This window comes from Plectrocnemia conspersa, unplaced genomic scaffold (genome assembly GCF_051122295.1).
Source record: "Plectrocnemia conspersa isolate PC_06_02 unplaced genomic scaffold, ASM5112229v1 ptg000014l, whole genome shotgun sequence".
Classification (NCBI taxonomy): domain Eukaryota; kingdom Metazoa; phylum Arthropoda; class Insecta; order Trichoptera; family Polycentropodidae; genus Plectrocnemia; species Plectrocnemia conspersa.
The window spans coordinates 29382487-29402552 of NW_028277178.1; the positions used below are offsets into that span (position 1 = coordinate 29382487).

At 29.9% G+C, this 20066-nt stretch overlaps 1 protein-coding gene and 1 long non-coding RNA gene across 3 annotated transcripts in view; both read right to left on the reverse strand.

Moving 5' to 3' along the window:
- The window catches only part of LOC148226746 (uncharacterized), a 69295-nt gene extending 52271 nt beyond the window's left edge, over positions 1 to 17024 (reverse strand). Inside the window, exons 1-2 of the long non-coding RNA XR_015812210.1 lie at positions 16945 to 17024; positions 5361 to 5410 (exon numbers count right to left, since the gene is read on the reverse strand). This is a non-coding gene — a long non-coding RNA (uncharacterized LOC148226746). The remainder of the gene's footprint in view (positions 1 to 5360; positions 5411 to 16944) is intronic.
- Positions 1 to 20066, reverse strand: part of NetA (Netrin-A) — a 238349-nt gene that overhangs the window by 130936 nt on the left and 87347 nt on the right. The gene's annotated exons all lie outside the window — the stretch shown is intronic.

The window sequence follows — 20066 nt, forward strand, 5'->3', positions numbered from 1 at the left end:
ATGAAGATTTTTGGGTAAAAAATGTGAAATGAAAGATTTTTTATTATTGCTATATATTATTTTTTTATTTAAAAAAAAAAATATTTTTTTTTGCAATTTGTAATAAAATTAATGAAATTTTTTTTTAATATTGTAATATATTATTATGTGCCCTTACAGTTTTTTATAATTAAAAAACTATTTATTTTTTTATTTCAACTTCTAATAAAAATAGTTCTTGCCCTCTTTACATTTTTTATGGTTTTGAATACACTATAAGATGATAACTTATTTACATTTAAAGTTTACCAAAAGGGTACAAAAATGCATAACAGGAATATAAACATAAAGCCAGTAATGATAGACGAGTGGTATAAGTCTCTGAGTTTTGACTCGAAAGTCTTGGGTTCAAAACAAATATGGACCTTATTTAATATATTATAGTATATAATTATAATGTTATATATTATAATTATAAAATATTATAGAATTTAGTGCTAAATATATTAAAATATATAATTGTAATTCCGATCGATCATTACATATTAGGTTTGCCTAGATTTTCCTAATCTCATGGGTGAATATTGTAATGATTATTTTAAAATCGAACTGGGCCGTATATATTAGTTAGTGAAAGTTCTTTATTGGTAAATACCTCGTATGTATTCAACAAAATAAAAAAAATACACTAATTATAAATTACGAAGCGCAGCTGCAACATGCAAAAAATTCTTTTAAATTTCTGTATAAAAAATGTGCAATGAATGTTTTTACATTTTTTTAAATTTAAATTTTTATTAAAAAAAGTTTTTGTCCTCTTAATTTTTAAAGATTTTTTATTGTATTGAATATGTACTGTATTTAATCAATATGGTAACTCAAACTAGCTAATATTTACAAGATTTATTTTTTTAAATAATTTTCATCGCGATATAATTAGAGTTACGTCAGTTATAATGTCTTAAAAAAACCGACAGAATAACTAAAAAATATAAATATTTTAAAAACTCTTATAAATATAAGAGTTTTTCAAATAACCGCAATATAATAATATGGCGAATCAGGCGAAATCGATATTTATAAATCAATTAATCTATAAATCGGCAAAAATAACGTTATTTTACAGAGGAATTTCGCCGCTCGACATCATGCAATTTGAAACAAATTGAAAAATACTATTTAACAAATGAATTTCTCAACCTCCTAAAATCAGAGACTAGCAACAGGTAATCAAATGAAAATAACTAGCTACAAAAAGATCACTATTGTGGCTACCGTTTTCAAAATGAGAAAGACCGTTTTTCGGAACTTCTCAAAAAAGCGTGTCTGAAATATATATCAGCAAATCATAATTTCTTTGAAAGCAATTTTAATCTGATTCTGAGAAACGGTGCTATCTCATTTGACATAGCAATTAGTATGGAATTTTGTAAATAATTTATAATTGGTAAAGACAAACTTGGATGAACAAATGAGGATCTTTCCCTCTCCTAAAAACGGAGATATTTTAGACTCAATATATGTACATCTAAGGAGTCGGACCTTTTCAACTGAGAGTATTCTTAACTTTTACAATTTGAAGTTTGATTCAAAACTTAAGAAGACCGGCGGCTCTACGACATAATATTTAGAAAATGTGTATGACTAACTTAAAAATCTATTATTGTTATCTCGAGCTTAATAATACAAATGTATTATATTTTTCAAAGCAGAAGCGTGAAAATGCTCCTTATTGGAATACATCTTATGATATACATAATTGAAACAAATAAGATCAACGTGTTATATATAATATATACTACTTTATGCTAACTATTATTTTTTCAGACTTTTATGAAAAAAAATATATAAGACATTGCCTGGAGAGTAGTTTTCGTTTATAAAAATCCGAAATGATGGATTTTTATTATTCTCAGTACACATACATATAAGAGAGCACATAAAGAGCATCTCGTCCCGTGACTAGTGGTTTTCGGATCACGTACATACCTGTTTTTGATAAGCTGAAATTCTTCTGAGCCCCGAGAATCTGTCATTGAGCCAGTCCTTTATTTCGTTCGTGATTTTCAACCAAAACCCGTTACTAGCATATATGTATGTTTTTTTTTCATCAATCAAACGATTTCTTTTTGCTAACAAAATGAGTATTTTTTGCTCCTTGTCTTCATTCGTTTCAATCAAACACCTCTATATATATATAAATTACTCTAGCATGACTATTGCAATGACGTTTCTCATTGACCCGGTTTTTTAATGTATCTGTATGTATCTATCTATTTAAAATGATATATTAATCTAATAAATAAAATGCGAGTGTATTCTACTAAGAATTGGACTAAATAATAAAATGTATCGTAATCTCGTAGCTTCGCTTCTAATCTTTATGTACGTTTAAAGGTACACAAAGGTGTATCTTTATTATCCTAATATAGGTAGAGCTTGGGTGGCCAATATAATATTCTGTCGGTGTGCAACGAAAAAGCTCAGCCCGATTTGTAGAAGGGCACGACTGTCGTATTTATATTTTATATGCGCACAAATCGATTTAAATCATTACGTATTGATCAGATTGTGGTATTGGTAAAAGTACCGCCGGAAGAGACGCTTTGGTCGCGTTCTATTATATAAATTACAACGGCGATGGATATCGGTCGGTTACGATGTAAATATGTCAATCAATCATCGCCACGAGTACCACACAATCGAATCAATTTTTCGATTAAATTTAATTAAAACGAGCGATGGCATGATGGTGCTTAATGTGTTATAATTTAATGTGCACTGAATTATTTAACGCGAGAATATTTCTAAGGACATGTTTTGCTATCAGGTCAAATCAATATATAATTTTGTTTAAAAAAATTACGCTTGTCATTCGGGCGTAATGAATATTAATTTTGATAAAAATAAAACTGATTTTTAATCAGTTTAAAACGAGTTAATATCTAAGTCAGTTGCATTTAGAAAATATTAATGCAGAACAACAATCTTAAATGTGTATTTATACTGATATGAGGCGATAAGAATATAAAGGACGAACTCAACAAATGTATGTTTAAATTTAGCTTGTGATTTTTTACCATTCATTTTTGTTAATTTTCATATTACATTCGACAAAGTTTAACTGCATTGAAAGATTATTGCCCTTTAGAAAAATATGCAGTTGTTACGTGATACGTGCTTATACATTTATAACATGAAAACATGCTATAGTGTTAGTGGAACTCACAACTTATTAATTAACTAAATTATTTTTATTTATTAACATCTTATTAAATTATATTTCATCGCATTTTAAGAATTGCAAATATTAATTATTTAAAAGAAAGGTAAGAATGTGAGAACAAGATAAGAATTTTACCATTGTAGAATATTATTTTATTTCATTTAAAAAAATATTTTTATCTTTGTTACTCTTAAAATATTAAAAAATAATATTATGAAATACAAAAAAAAAAACACATTGTTCAGTTCTTAATATTTTAGATTCACTATATGATCTGTATTAGAAGATGTGGCCTAAGCTCCATAATCTTTGCTGTCTGATAAATTAATATTCATATAAGTATGAAAAAATAATGCATAAAATAAATAATATTCAGATATAATAAAAATATAAGTTTTCATTATGTATCATTAAATGATTAGTCAATAAAAAAGTTGTTAAGAGCAAGTTGTAAATGTTAAGGCCGAGAAATTAGGTTGACGGCCGGAAAGCGCGCGGTCGGAATCGGCATTATCATTTTACGACCTCATAAAAAAATTAAGCTACGCTTTTGATTTCGACTTCACTGCTCTTGAAAATGTATATAAAATGGCATTTATTTGAAATAACACAAAAATATTTGAAGGCAAGCTAAGAACTATAATTTTAATCCAAGTGACAATATCTACCATAGCTAGTTTTATTGTAAAAATAGGCTATTTTAAGACCGATTTGATTATAATAATAATCGAGTCAATTAATAATTATTAATTATTTGCGACTGATAAAATGTAAAAGTTTTCCTATAATAAAATCGCAGTTTATAAGTGAAATCGCTGCTATGTTTTGCTGCTAAAAGCATCAAATATTTTATTTAAAATATTAGAAATTAGTTAACAATTGCCCCATTTAAAAAATAATCAAAATTATCAATCAGTTAACCATTTAAATTTTGTTAGTATTTGATATAATAATGCATATGTTACAGACTATGTAATTTTATGCATAGTGAGTTAAAGTATAAAGTATATTTAAAGCGCCATGTCAAAAAATGAATTTTTAATATTTAAACTATTTTTGTATAACAGTGTCGGGATCACCCATAATCTGTGCATCGAAATTAGTTGTAAAAGACACGCTAAAAAGGTCACAAAATAATATAATTGTGTCACTATGATTTTTTTCGGCGTAACAAACAAATAATTGGGCATGTCCGAGCAGAAATATATTAACAGCACATTTAAATCTTATTTTAATAAAAAAAAAATTCAGTACTAAACTTTCACCAAAAACATAACAAACAAAGCACTCAAAAATTGCATATTGAAAAGGATGGCTATGTTTCTAAATGTGTTGTTTTTAAATCAACCATTACGCCGTTAAAAACATGTCTAAAAAAGTCTAGTTCTACCCCGATTCATCGACATTGATCAAATGATCAGACTGGAAGGGGCGTTAGACTTCAACCCATTCAACAAGGGTATATAAGCCAAAACACTACCGTATTGAATCACTTCAATTAGAATTTAACTTAAGAACTTTTGCTTTACTTTACTACAAATTTGCACTGAGAATAGGTCCAATTTGGTTTGGCCGAGCTCCGAACACCGAATCTCCAAGAGTAAAACTAGATTTTTTTATATAGGTACATGTATCATTATTGCACAAATGATACATCTATCTTTAAAAATGATGTTATGTGACTAACGCATTTAAGAAAAAATAACTCAAAAAAATGCGTTTGACTCCCCTGGCATTTGCAAAATCAAAGACATTTTTCGCGCGCGTTTCGGAACAAGAAAATAAGGCACGTACTCTTGTTTTCGAATTAAATACAAGGTCATTTAATACATAAAATGGGGAAAAAAGTTTGATTTTCTAATTTCGTTAAATTCAGAAAATACAATTGAAAAACCTAACCTCAAATTTTGTATGGGTGCCTAGTCCCCTATAACGAAGTTCCAATCTCTACGCTATAGGGGGTTGACTGTTCATTATTGCAGAAATACGTCTATCTTTAAAACTGATTTTAAAATAAATATAACAGTGACTAGACCCGTGGGTTTAGTCAATTATTAAAATTTTTGATTTGGGACTCCCGATATTTTTATATACATTTAAAACATATTAAAGTATACAGCGTCAACATGTGGGTAATGAGTGCTAGGCGACTTACATGTAACAGCATCATGAATAGTCTGAACAATTTACTTGAGCTTTCTTTACCTGAAAAGAAAAAAAATAAAGTTAGCTTACACTGGAAATACAATAGCAAACATAGCGAATAGCTACATTCAATTATTTATTATAATGACTTTAAAAATATTAACGGTTATGCATATATATATATATATATTTATTGGTATATTCGTGAATACAGAATGATATCATTCGCTCAACAGTTCAATGATGATGTTACTAAACATCCAATTACATTTATATTGTAAATAAATAAAAAAACATTTATTATGTTTTATATACAAATAAATCTATGGATATAAAAAATATGTCTGTTCTTATTCATATATGGTTATTTGCTATTTTTATTGTTTGAAATATGTTGATTGATTGAGAATTTGATAGTATGTGTAAAATGTATCTGATGTTTCCTAAATGTGACGAATTTCCTATTGGGAATATCTTAAAGATATTATATTAAATCATTAAATATTAAAATAATTAGCAGCATTTTTTTTATCAACTAAGCATTTTAAATAACAGTAATTCTTAGATCATCGATTTTCATTAGTATCACTTTAAATGTATGAGAGAAAACCAATGTTACTATTTTAAGACAGGTTATTAGATTCTTAGATTTTTTAATTACAGTTGAAAAAGATAAAGATTTAAATTAACATCGTGATTGAGCAATATGAGAGCAAAATGATGTTTTTATTATAATACATCCTTCGATATATACACTGTGCTGCTAAAAAAAACACGTTTCTTTGCTAAAAAAACATACATAGGGAAATACGTGACCCAACCCGAGAGCTGTCAATTAACAGGGTTAAAATTTTCCATCACGGTAAACGCAAACACAAATTGCGGTCCACGTGTTTACTTTTTGTTGAAAAGAAAATGTTGCCACTCATCGTCGGGGTCACAAAGGCCCCCTTATTATGCCGAGCGTTTCTCAAAGTGTTTTTCGAAGGACATCGACGCGCGATTGTCATTTCGAACAATGAAGGGTGGTGTGCCTTGTTCGAGATCGATATGGGTGGTTCGGGGCTTTAAGAATGCTGTTCGGAATTCGATACGTCTCTCAAATCAGACTTAACACATGTCATAATCTCGCCGGCTACACTACAGGATGTCTCGTAAAAATATATGCACAGCTTAGCTAGTGGATGCATTAGAACATATTTAGGTAGAAGCAGTGTAAAAATGGCAATGAAAGTTGAGTGTAACTAGTAGTATTAGATCACAATAAACTAAAACATGTAGTAACATTATGCTTGTCAGAATGTTAAGCTACAAGATTGTATCAAAGTTTTTTTCTATCGTTTATAGTCACACTTATTAGGGTCATAAAAAGCAAAAAATGTGCAGTATCTTCGTTTAAACGACTACATGGAAAGTTGTGGTTTAACAGTGATAAAAAAACATTTTGACAAATAGATCTCGACACTTTTCGTATCCGAGCTTAATAACCGGCCACCTGTCAGAGGTAAGAGAATACGCAAAAAATAAATACAAAATACAAAGTGACGGCTAACGGATTTAAGCGCACGTAATACGATACAGTCGTTCGAATGGAGGCGAATGTGCACTATAGCTGACGCCGTGTTTTACAATTATGTAATAAAAATAATGACTCGTAGACATTTTTATGCAGTTAATTTTATACAGTAATCGCGACACAAGCATATACAAGTTTCAATGCGAATCACTTGTGCAAAGGCATTACTTTTTCATGATTTTTAATTTCGCAAATTACAGATGCATTGCAATACTTGGCTTCGAATAGCTGCATGTCTGATTGAAATATTTTTGTCAAATAAAGCGATCGATGCCAATGTGAAATATGGCATTCGACGATTCCCTCATGAATTATTGATCGTCAGAATCTAATGATTTAATTATCGAGCCTCGAAACAAGCCAGGTGACAAAAAAATAGTAAGCCACCATCGTTGAATATGAATATATTCTCGTATGAGTTAATAAATTTAACCGCTTCGCTGCGAGGTAACGTGATACGCGATTTTATCGCGCCGTAATCACAATCGTCACTTGCCTGCGACGGACTAAAACGGAATAACTTATTCGGAAAAAGACTGTTTTGTAGGCCTATCGCGTTTCGCCGCTCAAACTGTTAAAATTCTCACAAATCGGCGCCCCGGCGGCAATTAAACGGTCTATAGGGATTTTGTCTCCCACGGATTTTGTTACACAAGTCGGACGAACGATGAAGAGAACCTTCCTAGATTCGTTATGCCTTTCATGACTGAAACGGATACTAAATATTATATTTTTTAACTAATATTACAGAATCAATTAAATAATCCAATATAAATTAGGATTTAAAGACACAATCTTTTAGAAATTGCCTTCTGGATAAAATACCCTAAAATACTCTATGAAAACAACGATTCCGGGCCTCATGACAAAAATGGCATTTTATATATTTTTTGGCATCGTAATATAATTTCTTGAATAAATAATAATAGGTACAAGTTAACCTTTTCTATGCTACAAATAAATATAAAAATTAGCCACCACTGCGACATATTTTCTAAAATTATATTTTATGCGAAATATTTTAATTAGGCATTAAAAATATCTACTCATAATATTTACTTGATAATCAGTCGTGTTTTCTATGCTGCTCAGTGTTGCCATATAGTGAATTTCAAGTCAAAAGCAATAAAATCGTGACATCAAGACTTTTTATAACAATATTACAAATGAGAATCAAAAAATAAAGCACATTTAAACCAAAGTTTGACCAATAGTAGAGCGAATAAAACAATGATCTCTTCTCAGAAGGCAAAAATCTACGTCAAAAGCAATAAAATCGTGCCGTCGCCGTCACACTGGAAACGCTCGGTTATTTAGCGTTCTTACTATGGCTCTTATAATATTATTACAATTAAATAAGGAGCATTTAAACCGAATTTTGCTACATAGGAGAGCGCAAAAAACAATTATCCCTTCTTAGTAGTCAAAAGCGCTTGAGAACGTTCCTCTTACACTTGCTATCCAGCTTCTCAATAAGCTTGCAAAACAATCACAATGATGTTTTCAGCGATAGCTATGAGGAGCTAGAAAAATATGTGAGATTGTGCTCATCTATCTTAGATGTGGACCATAATTGTTTTATATACATATTTAATAATGTCAGTTAAAGAATGTGTATATAGATTAATGTTTGATAGAGTACGCTCGGGATAAGGATTCCAGTTTGTTATTGTGTGCGTGAACTGTGTGGCTCAAAAACATTTCGCTCAGAATATTTTTTTTTTTTTATTTTAAAAGAAAATATATGTTTATTTAACAAACATACATCTGAGCTAAGTTGGAAATTTCAACGGACACTTAAAAATATTTTTTCAATCGAAGAAACCAGACATTGATGACATTAATTAAATATTTGCAAAATTCAAAATCTTTCACTAGTCAAAAAAATAATGAAGTCTTTAGCTATTCTTCAAAAGCAAAAAAATATAAAATTATTCGCAGATTGTTTAATGGCTTGACGACTCTAATAAATCATTAGAATCCATTGAATAAATTAAAAAATTATCATTGGCGCAACGATAAGAATAATAACTTTTTTAAGCCTTACAGAGAATAGTGTAAAAAAACCAACAACGTACGGATTAATGGAAAAATAATTAAAATATTTTAATCTACGGGTAAGAGAACGAATAACTTACAGTGTATATTTGAAGCCTTGATATCAATCAACCCAGATATGCCCAAGAAATTTTGTTCTCTCAAAATTTCATTTATAAATAAAAAAAACAGTGGCACGAGTTTAGTGACCAGCCCATGGGACAGTGGGCATATCTGGGTTAAACCAATATCAACACAAAATTATTTAAAATAAATTACTAGAGAAGATCGAACTTCTGTGCCACACTGCACTTTAATGACAAATACTAGCGTTGACGAATCAGCGACTGTCCTTAAAAGAGAAAGCGAGAAAATTAAGTACACGTTACATTGCTTCTTCCTCTCATATACATGTACACGCACACAATAGCAAACCGGCATCCTTATCCCGAGCGTAAAGTAGGGTGAGTGAATTTTTATAGTAGCAAATGCTGCTGTTACATTCATTAAAAGCAAAAGTCCGATAGCCTGATCCGTTAAGATAGTCAGTGTCAAGTTTGAACAAGTTGTAACTTGCTAGCCAGCTTCCAGAGCCGGAAGAGTGAGGTCGTGTTTACCGTGTTTGTCGCGCATCATCGATTTTGAACAACGCGTTAATTTGCAAAAAAGTGCCAAAGAAGCTCATGAAATGTTAAAATCAGTGTATAGCGATAATGTGGTGACTCTAAAGACTATTTACAAGTAATAAGAGCGATTGAGTCGGTTGAAAAAAACGTGTAAAAAGGTTCAAAAATGGTTTCTTTAAATAGGCGATTGACCTTCTGAATATCTTGTATGGGTCCATGCAAAGCATTTTAACTTATAATTTGTTCCCAGACTTTTGACTGACGAACAGAAGAAAAATCGTACGTCGGTTTGTACGAAATTGAAGAAGAGTCTTGATGCAGATCCGGACTTCATCGTCAAAATTATAACTAGAGATGAAAGTTGGGTGTGGCTATGACCCTGAGATGAAAAAGCAGGGTTCCCAATAGAAAACGAGTGGCTCTCCTCACCCTAAGTATGCACGTCAATCAAAGTCGAACCTCAACTTCGTGCTAATTGTTTTTTTCGATGGTGAGGGCATAGTGCGATCAACCACTATAATTTCCAAATATCACAAGGACGTACTGCAACGTTTCTGAAACAATATACATTCCTCTTTCATCACGACAGTGCTTCTGAAGCGCGAATTTTTGGCCGATAAAAAGGTTTCTTTCTTTCCACATCCACATTACTCTCCAGATTTAGCACCATGCGACTTATGGCTCTTAGCAAAAATAAAAGTCGTGCTTAAAGGAAAACATTTTGTCACCATTCCCGACATTGAGCAACTGAAGGCCCTTCTAAAAAACATTTAAAAATCTAATATTTTAATAACATAATAAGCGGAAAAATATTACGGAATAGATGTAACATTTTTATTAATATTAAAATTGCTTTGAAGATGTAGTAGTGAATATTTCAAATTTAATTTGTTATCGGGGCACTGAATCGGTTAAAATTGTGTTTTTCCACTAGCCTACTTTCCAAATAACCCTTCGATGCCATCGATCGAAGCAGATTAATTTGAAATGTATCGGCGAAGGGCAATTTTGCATGCAGCGGCGTACGTCTACCCTCATCATCATCAATCAATCAACGCGTTCGGTATAAATATATAAATTTGGATAGACCGAATTTTTTTAATACTAATATAACGTAAAAAATGAGCTGGCGAAAAAAATATGCAAAATATAGAAAAATTGATTGTAAAATTAAATTATTTCCAAAACATTTTAAGTAAATAAAATATCTAATCATCTTTAAAAATAAAACCTTTAAATTGGTTTATTATATTTTTCTAGAACGCAAAATTGCTTATTTTTTTTTAACACTAGTTAATGTATATTTTTAAACAATCGTTAATCATCTTCTTTAAAATACGCATGTTTATTTTAATTTATTTTCACACTAGAGTTATTTATAACGCCGTATATTATTAAACCGCAGTCGAGTGTCGCTTATTCGTTTGACAAAAAAGTCCACTGGTGCGTTTCCATTCCGTTTGAAATATGAACAGCTCCTATCTCATACGCAATTCCGACTATCGAACGAGCGTTACAAAAACATATTCCAGCTAAACCTACAGTATCGGATGATTCACATATAGCGTCGCAAACAATGCCAAAAGTTTTTGCACGAATTTTCACACTCGTTCCGCTGCTGCACACATAGCGATGCAATTTCACATACGACACAAAACGAGTCCGATAACATCGCTCTCCGAAAAATAACAAAATAACACATAACAGTTAGATAACAGTGGCTTTTGTGTAATGTTAAAACATTTGGCTGCGGCCCAATGCGAATCTTGGTCATTTTCGAACGGTTAAAATTTAACCGCCGCGGCTAACGATTACGGTCGAGTTAACCGGTACGATTTGATTCCGACGAGAGGAGTTTTCCCGTGAGATTTTATGTATTAAAACACAATGTGATACCATAATTTCAAAATATTTTGCTTAACTAAAGATAAGCTTTGCGAATATAAAACATTGAATCTTAAGGATTCTCTGCTATTTTTTTAAACATTAGTGCGTCAAAATAAGGGTTGAGAATTTATAAAAATATGAGAGTCGCTGGTATTTAAAGGGTTAAGGAACTTCAGGAAAAATATAGCTTCTACTTCTCTGGTAAGAGCATATTATGCGTAACAGATAGTATAAGTTTTGTATTTAAATAGTTTATGAATCAAACCGTGTCGAAGGCTTTTTCTATATCTAACATTAAAAGACCTTTACTCTTTTACATATTTAAATCAGCGCATATTTGCTGCGTAAATTACTTAGTTGAAGTGTTGTCAAGTGATTTCGTGGAAGACAAACTGTTTGTTAACATGTGGCCTTGAAAGTATGAGTAAGACTTGGAGGTAGAGTTAGACCCTAATGCGAATAAATTATTTTTCATTGCCCTTATTCATGCAAGCTTGTTTTAAAAACTAATATAAAATATGTTACATCATCACTAAGCGCAGAAAATCAGTCAGCAGACACTCACTAAAGCAGAAAAATATTCTTTGTAATTATCGGACGGTCATTCAAAACTTGAGTGTGAATAATTAGATTAACTCTCATTTTTTATTTATTTTATTAATGCAAGCTACCTCAAAAAAATATTATAAAATATGGAACAGATCACTTGCCAATCACTCATCATCAATCATCACTCAGCTCGTAAATTCGACCCCACCATTCAATACTGAAACCTACATTTTTTTGTACCCATTTTGGGTAAAATATTGTATTTTGTATAATAAAAAGCATATGAAAGTTTATTGAAAAAAAAATGTGTGCTGTTACTAAATAATGTGTTATTAATTTATCTAACACACAATTATGTAAATATAGACAAAAAATATAACACATATCATTCATAATTTCTTTTAGATAAAAATAAAACAAAAAAAGTTTTTAAGAAAATATTAAAAATATTTTTTTTATTAAGAGTCAATTTTTTTTATCGTGACTTGTTTCTTAATTATATGCATAAAAATTGGGATCTGTGTATTATTATAAAATGTTGAGAAATACTGGTTTAGATGATAATAAAAAAATCTAAGATTATTAATATATATTATAAGTGTCGTTAAATTATATTGCTTTATATTAACTATACAATTATGTAACGATATGGTATATGCTCAGTGAAACAGATATAACATAAAAATATAGTTATTGTAAATCTGCAAAATGACAGTGTTTTGGCTTATTAAAACATTTAAAATCAGCATTGCATAACACCTAGAATTGCACAATAGGCACACAAGCTTTCAACGGCCATCAATTACCATAAAAACTCTTTTCTTAAAAAGCTTTAAAACACCACTAAAAATCTACTAATGACTTTTTGTTATTATCAGACTATTATTTGTAGGGCTAAACACTAACGCGATTGACTCTAAATTTACATTATCTCCTCCAAACTTCATTTAAGGAGCATTATAAAATATGTGACATTCGATCACATCACAAATCAACAACTTTCAAGAATCACTAACTCGACTCGAAAAACAGACTAAAGCCACCTAATTTTCATAACTGCTATTCTTTACGACTTTTACATTTTTTGTACACATTTACAAATAGATAAAAATGTCACATTACTCAAAACAAAAATTACTATTTGCAAGCATGTGTTTTAACAATTGTAATAATTAGATAACAAATAAAATTGCTGAATGAATGCTTTCTATTATATATAATCTATTTAAAATAAGATGAATAATTTAATATTATCTATGTATAAATATTAAATATAATGAGTTGTGGGTTTAATAAAAATGTATCGTATTAATGATGTAAAAAAAACTCAACTAAATTTTATCTATATTTACAAATCTTGATTATCTAAGGAAACAATATTATATTTAAAAAAATGTAAAAAGTTCTGAAAATAAATATATAAAATACAACCACCACGCTTTCATTTTTAAAATAAACAGTACTTCGAAAAAATTTAGCTAAAAAATTAGAAAACTTTTTGCAAATCATTTTGGACACTATCCAACAGCAAACAAAAATATTTATGGGGCCTGATTAATTCAGCTACTCTATTTTTATACTATGTAAAATTTAAGCGTAAATAAATCATCTGACGCTAACCACATATTTTCTAAAAATCATGAAAATAAGTACAAAACATTAATATTCCATCATTGGACAAAGTTAGAAAGAACTGTTGAGAAACTTACTCATACATTTACAGCTGTGTTTAGACTGAAAATGTGCATGAGCAATAAAAGACAGCATAATTGATTATGATACCATAATCAGAAGAATATGTTGAAAATATGCCTAACCATACATTTTTTATAAGATATTTGAAAAACTGCTTCTTAAGCATTTTAAGCCATAACTTGAAAAGCAGTTAAAAAAACAACCTTTTGCTAAGGTGTGTATTTAAATGAGAAAACTGTACATATTTTTTTTTTAAATTTTATATTGAATTTTTATTTACTAGGAAGATAGACCTGTGGTATAAGCCGTTAACCCTATTATTTTTCAATTTTTTTGTATCTAAAAGATCAAAATTAGTTAATGTTAATGTTCATTTTTTTTTATTAAGAGTCGTAACTAGTTTCTTAATTATATTGGTAAACATTATGATTTACTTATTTTTTATTAAATGTTGAGAAATACTGGTTTAAACGATAATAAAAAAATATTCTGAGAAAGATTATATATCTGGGAAAAAACAGCGTCGTTAAATTATTAACTATACAACTATGCAACGATATGACATAAGCTCAATAAAACAGATACAACATAAAAATATAATAAAAGCTGTAGAATATGTTTAATATAAGTATGTGGCTTATTTTAAATCTTCAAAATGACAATGTTTTGGCCTAAAAAAACATTCGAAGTCAGCATTGCACAACACCTAAAATTGCACAATAGCCACACAGATACCACAAAAAAATATTTTCTTAATAATACAACCTACTAACGACCTATATAGGTACATGTTTTGTTTGAAAGATTACCAAACTAATTTATTAACATCTGACTAAATTATTTACTTACTTGGTGAAAGGGTGAGGGATGCAATTTTTTGATTGGTCAGATTCTAAAACAGGATTACAGTCACGTGGGTGATTTATAGTTTTCGTGAATAAAAATAATTCACGATAATTAGAAAATCGTGAGCGGGCATGTCTCCTGAGACGACAGGACAGCATAAATTCGACGTCCGCGTGAAATTAAATACGTAGCGTTTTTATCTGATAAGCGACGGATTTATACGGTGCCATAAGAAGGCTTCACGGCTGTCAAGTTGAATTCTCATTACACTATCTCAGAAACACGTTCGAGGACAGAGGTGTTCTGGAGATCAAATCGGACCGGTTAACTCGACCGTAATCCGCTAAAATTTCGCCAAGATTTTTCTTAGCTATTATACCCCGATACTTGTGTTGACGAGCTGATAAGCGCCATAGCGTTAATTTGAACGGTTTAACATATTGTTAGAATAGATTACATTTAAAGATAACAATATCCAGATGATGATAAAATCAACATAAAAAAGAAAAGCTCTAGAACAAGTCCTTGAGCAAGAACACAAAAACACGAGTGCTTTATTATTTTTAAAGAGCATTATTGAATGTATCAGATAAAAATATGCGGAAAAGTAAGACTATAATTCACATGAGTTCCAATGCAACAATTATTAGATATTTAGTCAAGAGCGAGAGCAAGAAGAGGATAATTCATTCAAGGCGAACCTCTGGTGAGTGTATTGAAATGTTCACAGTTCGTAACGAGTCTCGAGGGACTAATTTATATTTCGTCGAACACTTCTGCCTCTTCTCTCGTTGTTCTATTTTTGCCAATTATGCGGATTATTTGCGGCAGCTCTGCACATCTGTCGCTTCTCAAACGGCGTTTATGCGTTATTATCAAATTGGCTGTGACGTTATTGGTGTGTTATTTACGACAGTTGCACTTCCTAGGAATTTCTCATCCTGTTTTGCAACTTAAAAGCGATAATTTTTGCAATGACCTGCATCTACCGGTTGGAATGTGAACGAAAGATTGAAAAAACTTGCACCTATTTATATTTTGTGGGATAAAAAATGTTGGGAATGGATTTAGAATCGCATGAATGCAAGGTCATAAGAATGATATATTAATATCTACCTCAGATCTTTCAATGTTCAATTTTTAGCTCAATCAATCAGTATTATTATTAAAAATAAATATAAAAACAATCTGACCGACAGTGAGCTGCGAATATAAAAGTAATGAACTTAACTTTAATGATATAAATCAATAAAATTTGATTTGAAACGATATTTTTACAGAAACTAGTGTCTTGTGTCTGCATATTTTATCATACTGAGTATTATTTATCATCATAAAATTTAATATATTTAGTTAATTGACAGATTAATAAAACTGAACGACTAAAGTTATTTACTTGAATAATTATTAAATAAGTATATTTAATTAAATATACAATATTGAGGATCAACGCTCTTAGGAACAAAAATTGTTGTCTCAATGAGATGTGTTTAATGTCAGGTTTCACCCCGAACCATTGAATAAAGTATTCTGGACCATAAAACCACTTTGCTTAGAACTTACGGAGCTACACCGAATCTACCGGGACGACCCATAGATTTATTACAATTTCTTTACAACTAATAAATTATTAAACAGAATAATAAACAAACTACATATTTATTGAAATAAAAAAAATCACTATTATAAAGGTAATTATTGAATATTAAAAAAATATTATTAACCAATATTTTTTTAATAAATAATATTTTATTTTAATTGTTTTTTTTTATTAACGAGAAAAAACTACGAATAACTAAGAATCCTAGTCACAAATCATGCCAAGCTGCTTTGTATTTTACTGTGATGTCAAAAATTGTGAAGTAAGTCTATATTATAAAAAAAAATTGCAGAAGAAATATTTTCTATGCTCGAACTACAGTTTTAGCAGCGTTTTTCCTTTGAACTTCAATTGTAAGTGTTTTATATGCAAATTGATGTTATGCTTAAAGAAGTGTTCCAAAAATATAAACTATTAAAAACATAATTCTATAAATGTCTCTTCCAGGGGAAGAATATAGACAATTAAGATCATATGCTCAAGGATTTGTATTTAACAGCAACTATGTGAAAATACATTTTCAAAGATGAATAACAGAAAATCACGATTTTAAGTCAGAATTAACAGATGACTATTTGCAATAAATTTTGACAACACCCCAATTTTGATAAAATTGATCTTAAAAAATCAATTAAATTTATTCGCATAAGTGAAGCCTATTACGATCTGGCTCTTTACAAAAAAATTGCTGATACCAGGTTTAGTTGATCATTTAACTTAAACACTTTCTAAACGTTACTATAAAATTTGAGCACGTATAGAAATAAATAATGCTTACTTGTAATGTACATGTAGTGTGCAACTTTCTTGTGACAACAGAATAAATAGTCTAAGCAACTTAGCTTGAGCTTTTATTACCTGAAAATAAATAAAAAAATATGTTTAGCTCACACTGGAAGCATAGTTTAAGTATAGCAATTATTACATAGCAAAACTCAGAACCCACGAGACTTTTATACAATAGATATCTAGAACATTTTATTATATGCGAGCTGTGTTCCACTTTTCTCAGCCCCATTCAAAGCCTTCGTTTAAAATTGATTAAAAATATTTCTAATATTTTATTTGTAACAAGAAACACTTTATAGCCGCCGATCCAAATCATCGCATTCAATTAAAAATCCCGTCAAAACACCTTGATTGACGGGCCTTATCAATCAAATTAACAACGAGAGGGGCAGAATCCGGATCGCGATTTCGCAGGTAGAATTCGCCATCGTCTTGATTGTGTCCAGGCGAAGCGAAGGTGTGGAGTCGGGACATCGTCATAAAAAGGGGTCAGAACTAACGAGTGAAAAATCCACGTCGGCTAATGAATTTATGGTCCTGTCAACGGGTGCAAAAGCGCGCCGAGACTGCAATTTCGGGACGTTTCGCCACGGGAATGTTTTCTACATGTCTGCGACTTATTTTTAATACCGCCGACCACCCCGCCCCGCCCACTGGACAAATGTCGGACGGATTTATGAGCGGGTTTTATGTGCAATCGTAAAGGGAATCCGTTCACTCGGACGAAAGCGAAATGAAGACGTTCGCGTCTCCATTGTGCGAAGAAAGCGAAAATTCGCAATCAATTCAAATATAGCCAGCGTATGTTGTGACTGTCCGAACAAAGTTTCAATAACGAAACAAAAGCACAAACAAGCTGACTAAGACATTAAAAGAGGCAATTTTGACTTTAATTTATTTGTGGAGACGAAAATACGGATTGAAAATTTAGTTCGCATATATCTACATGCCAGTATAATTCCTATATTTTATATTTAGCAATGTAGTGAATTAAATATAAACTACAAGTGAAGCAATATATAATTGATCATAGTTATCAATAAATTTTAACAGTCAAATAAAGTTGAAACAGCTTTGAGGGTTTCAACTTCCAACGACCATTCGAACAAACGAAAAGAGAGATAAACCCGTCTTAAAAGTAAGACAACACACAGTATATTTAAACAACAATGAAACAGAGTTTTCACGACCTAATAATTTAAAAATTTCACGAACAATAAGTACCGGCAAAAAACTACTCATTATTTGAAAAGGGCGCGTACTAGAAAATAAATTTCACCATGCATATAATACTATTGTTATTTTACCACTTGGTTACCGAACATCAGAGTGGCCATCTAGACCGTTTTTATTTTAAGGCGTATACACACATTATATGTGTGTCCAAGAAGCGATGCAATTCGCTCGCAAACATCCTAATCTGCGATTTGCCAGCACTGTGATAATTGGTCACAGCAGCAGAGACAAGCCAGAAGACTGCATCAACATGAGAGCCATTAGCGGATTGTCCAGATATTATTTCAAGAACACGCCACGACTAATCCCAGCTGCTGCAAAAATATCACAGCCGATAATAATACAACTCGACACGCCATTTTAATTATGTTGGCTGAAAACCTTACCTACAATTTTTAATATATATGGTAATTAATATATTATATTCATAAAATAAACTGTTTTTTTCTTATAACCAAATGGTTGCAAAGTCACACTCCTTCGGCCTCAAAATCTGAAACTTCTAGAAATATGCAAATTTTTTGATAAAATATTAGCAGTTTTAAATATCAAGCTTAATAAGCAATAAATTTCTTCATAAATTTTATCTTTTAAACCAAATAAACTAATTTTATTTTTTAGAAATAATATTTTCATATTTTTTTTATAAAAATATAAAAAAAATTATGTTAAAAATAAAAATTAACTACTGCTTATTTCACTTTACAAGATAAGATTGAATCCAATCAATATACTGATTTTTAAGAAAAAAATAATTAAAATTTTATATATCGATAAAAATATTCTATAAAATATGATATTAATTAAAACTATTGCACTCTTTTAAATAATATATTGAATGCAAGCAGTTTGTTGAAAAATAAATTAATGGGAAAAAATCGTTATAATATTTCTTACTCGATGTACACTGAATATACATGCCATTTTATTATGTTATTATTTCTATAAATATAGCAAATAAAATAGTAATATTTTATGTCTTTTTCCGCAATACACTCACATATAAAATACTATATGATTACAATATATAATTAATCATCGGGAGTGTCAAAACATATTTTGGCAATAAAATCGGATATTCCAGTACAAATGATTTTGTAAATAAATTACTGCATCTATACAAATTCATTTTGAGCAACGTTATGACTTTGATTATTATTTTAATTACTATTTTTAAATAATATTAATGTTTTTTTTTAAATTTAATTCTCAAACATATTTTTACATGTATAGTGAGTGTACATCACCGGAGCGCGCGAGATGAATTTTATGTATACTCATAATAACTATTACATGATATGAACTTTAACGAATCAATTTAATTGCTGCTGAAAACTAAATAAAAACAATTATTTAACTGTGATGATTTTATCTGATTCTCTATAATAAGACTCACTTAAATGTTTTCTACACATAAATAACGAATTAATACTGCTTTTCAAATAAAAAAATATTAAATAATAAATTAATTTTTGTATATATATATGTATTATGTTGTAATAATATTTTATATTTTAAACTAAGTAAATAGATTTGTGTATATATTTCATTTCATATTATGTAAATAAATATTGTATGTTCTATTTGTATAAATCATTTAACTCATAGTAGAGCTACTATGTATATATTTTTTTAATGACGGAAACTTGAATAAGACCTTAAACTAAACCTACTAGTTTGTTTGAATAGTTTAAATGTATCAAATATGGACTTTGAAATTTAGTTTAAGTTGCAAAACTTCGTGAAACTGTAGTAAAGATTATTAAACAGATAGACTGCACCATTTTGTATGACATCAAGCATCTAATATATTTTTAATTAAGAACTGTTTTACAATGATTGATTCCCTTAAAAGAAAGTGAAAGTTATTAAGAA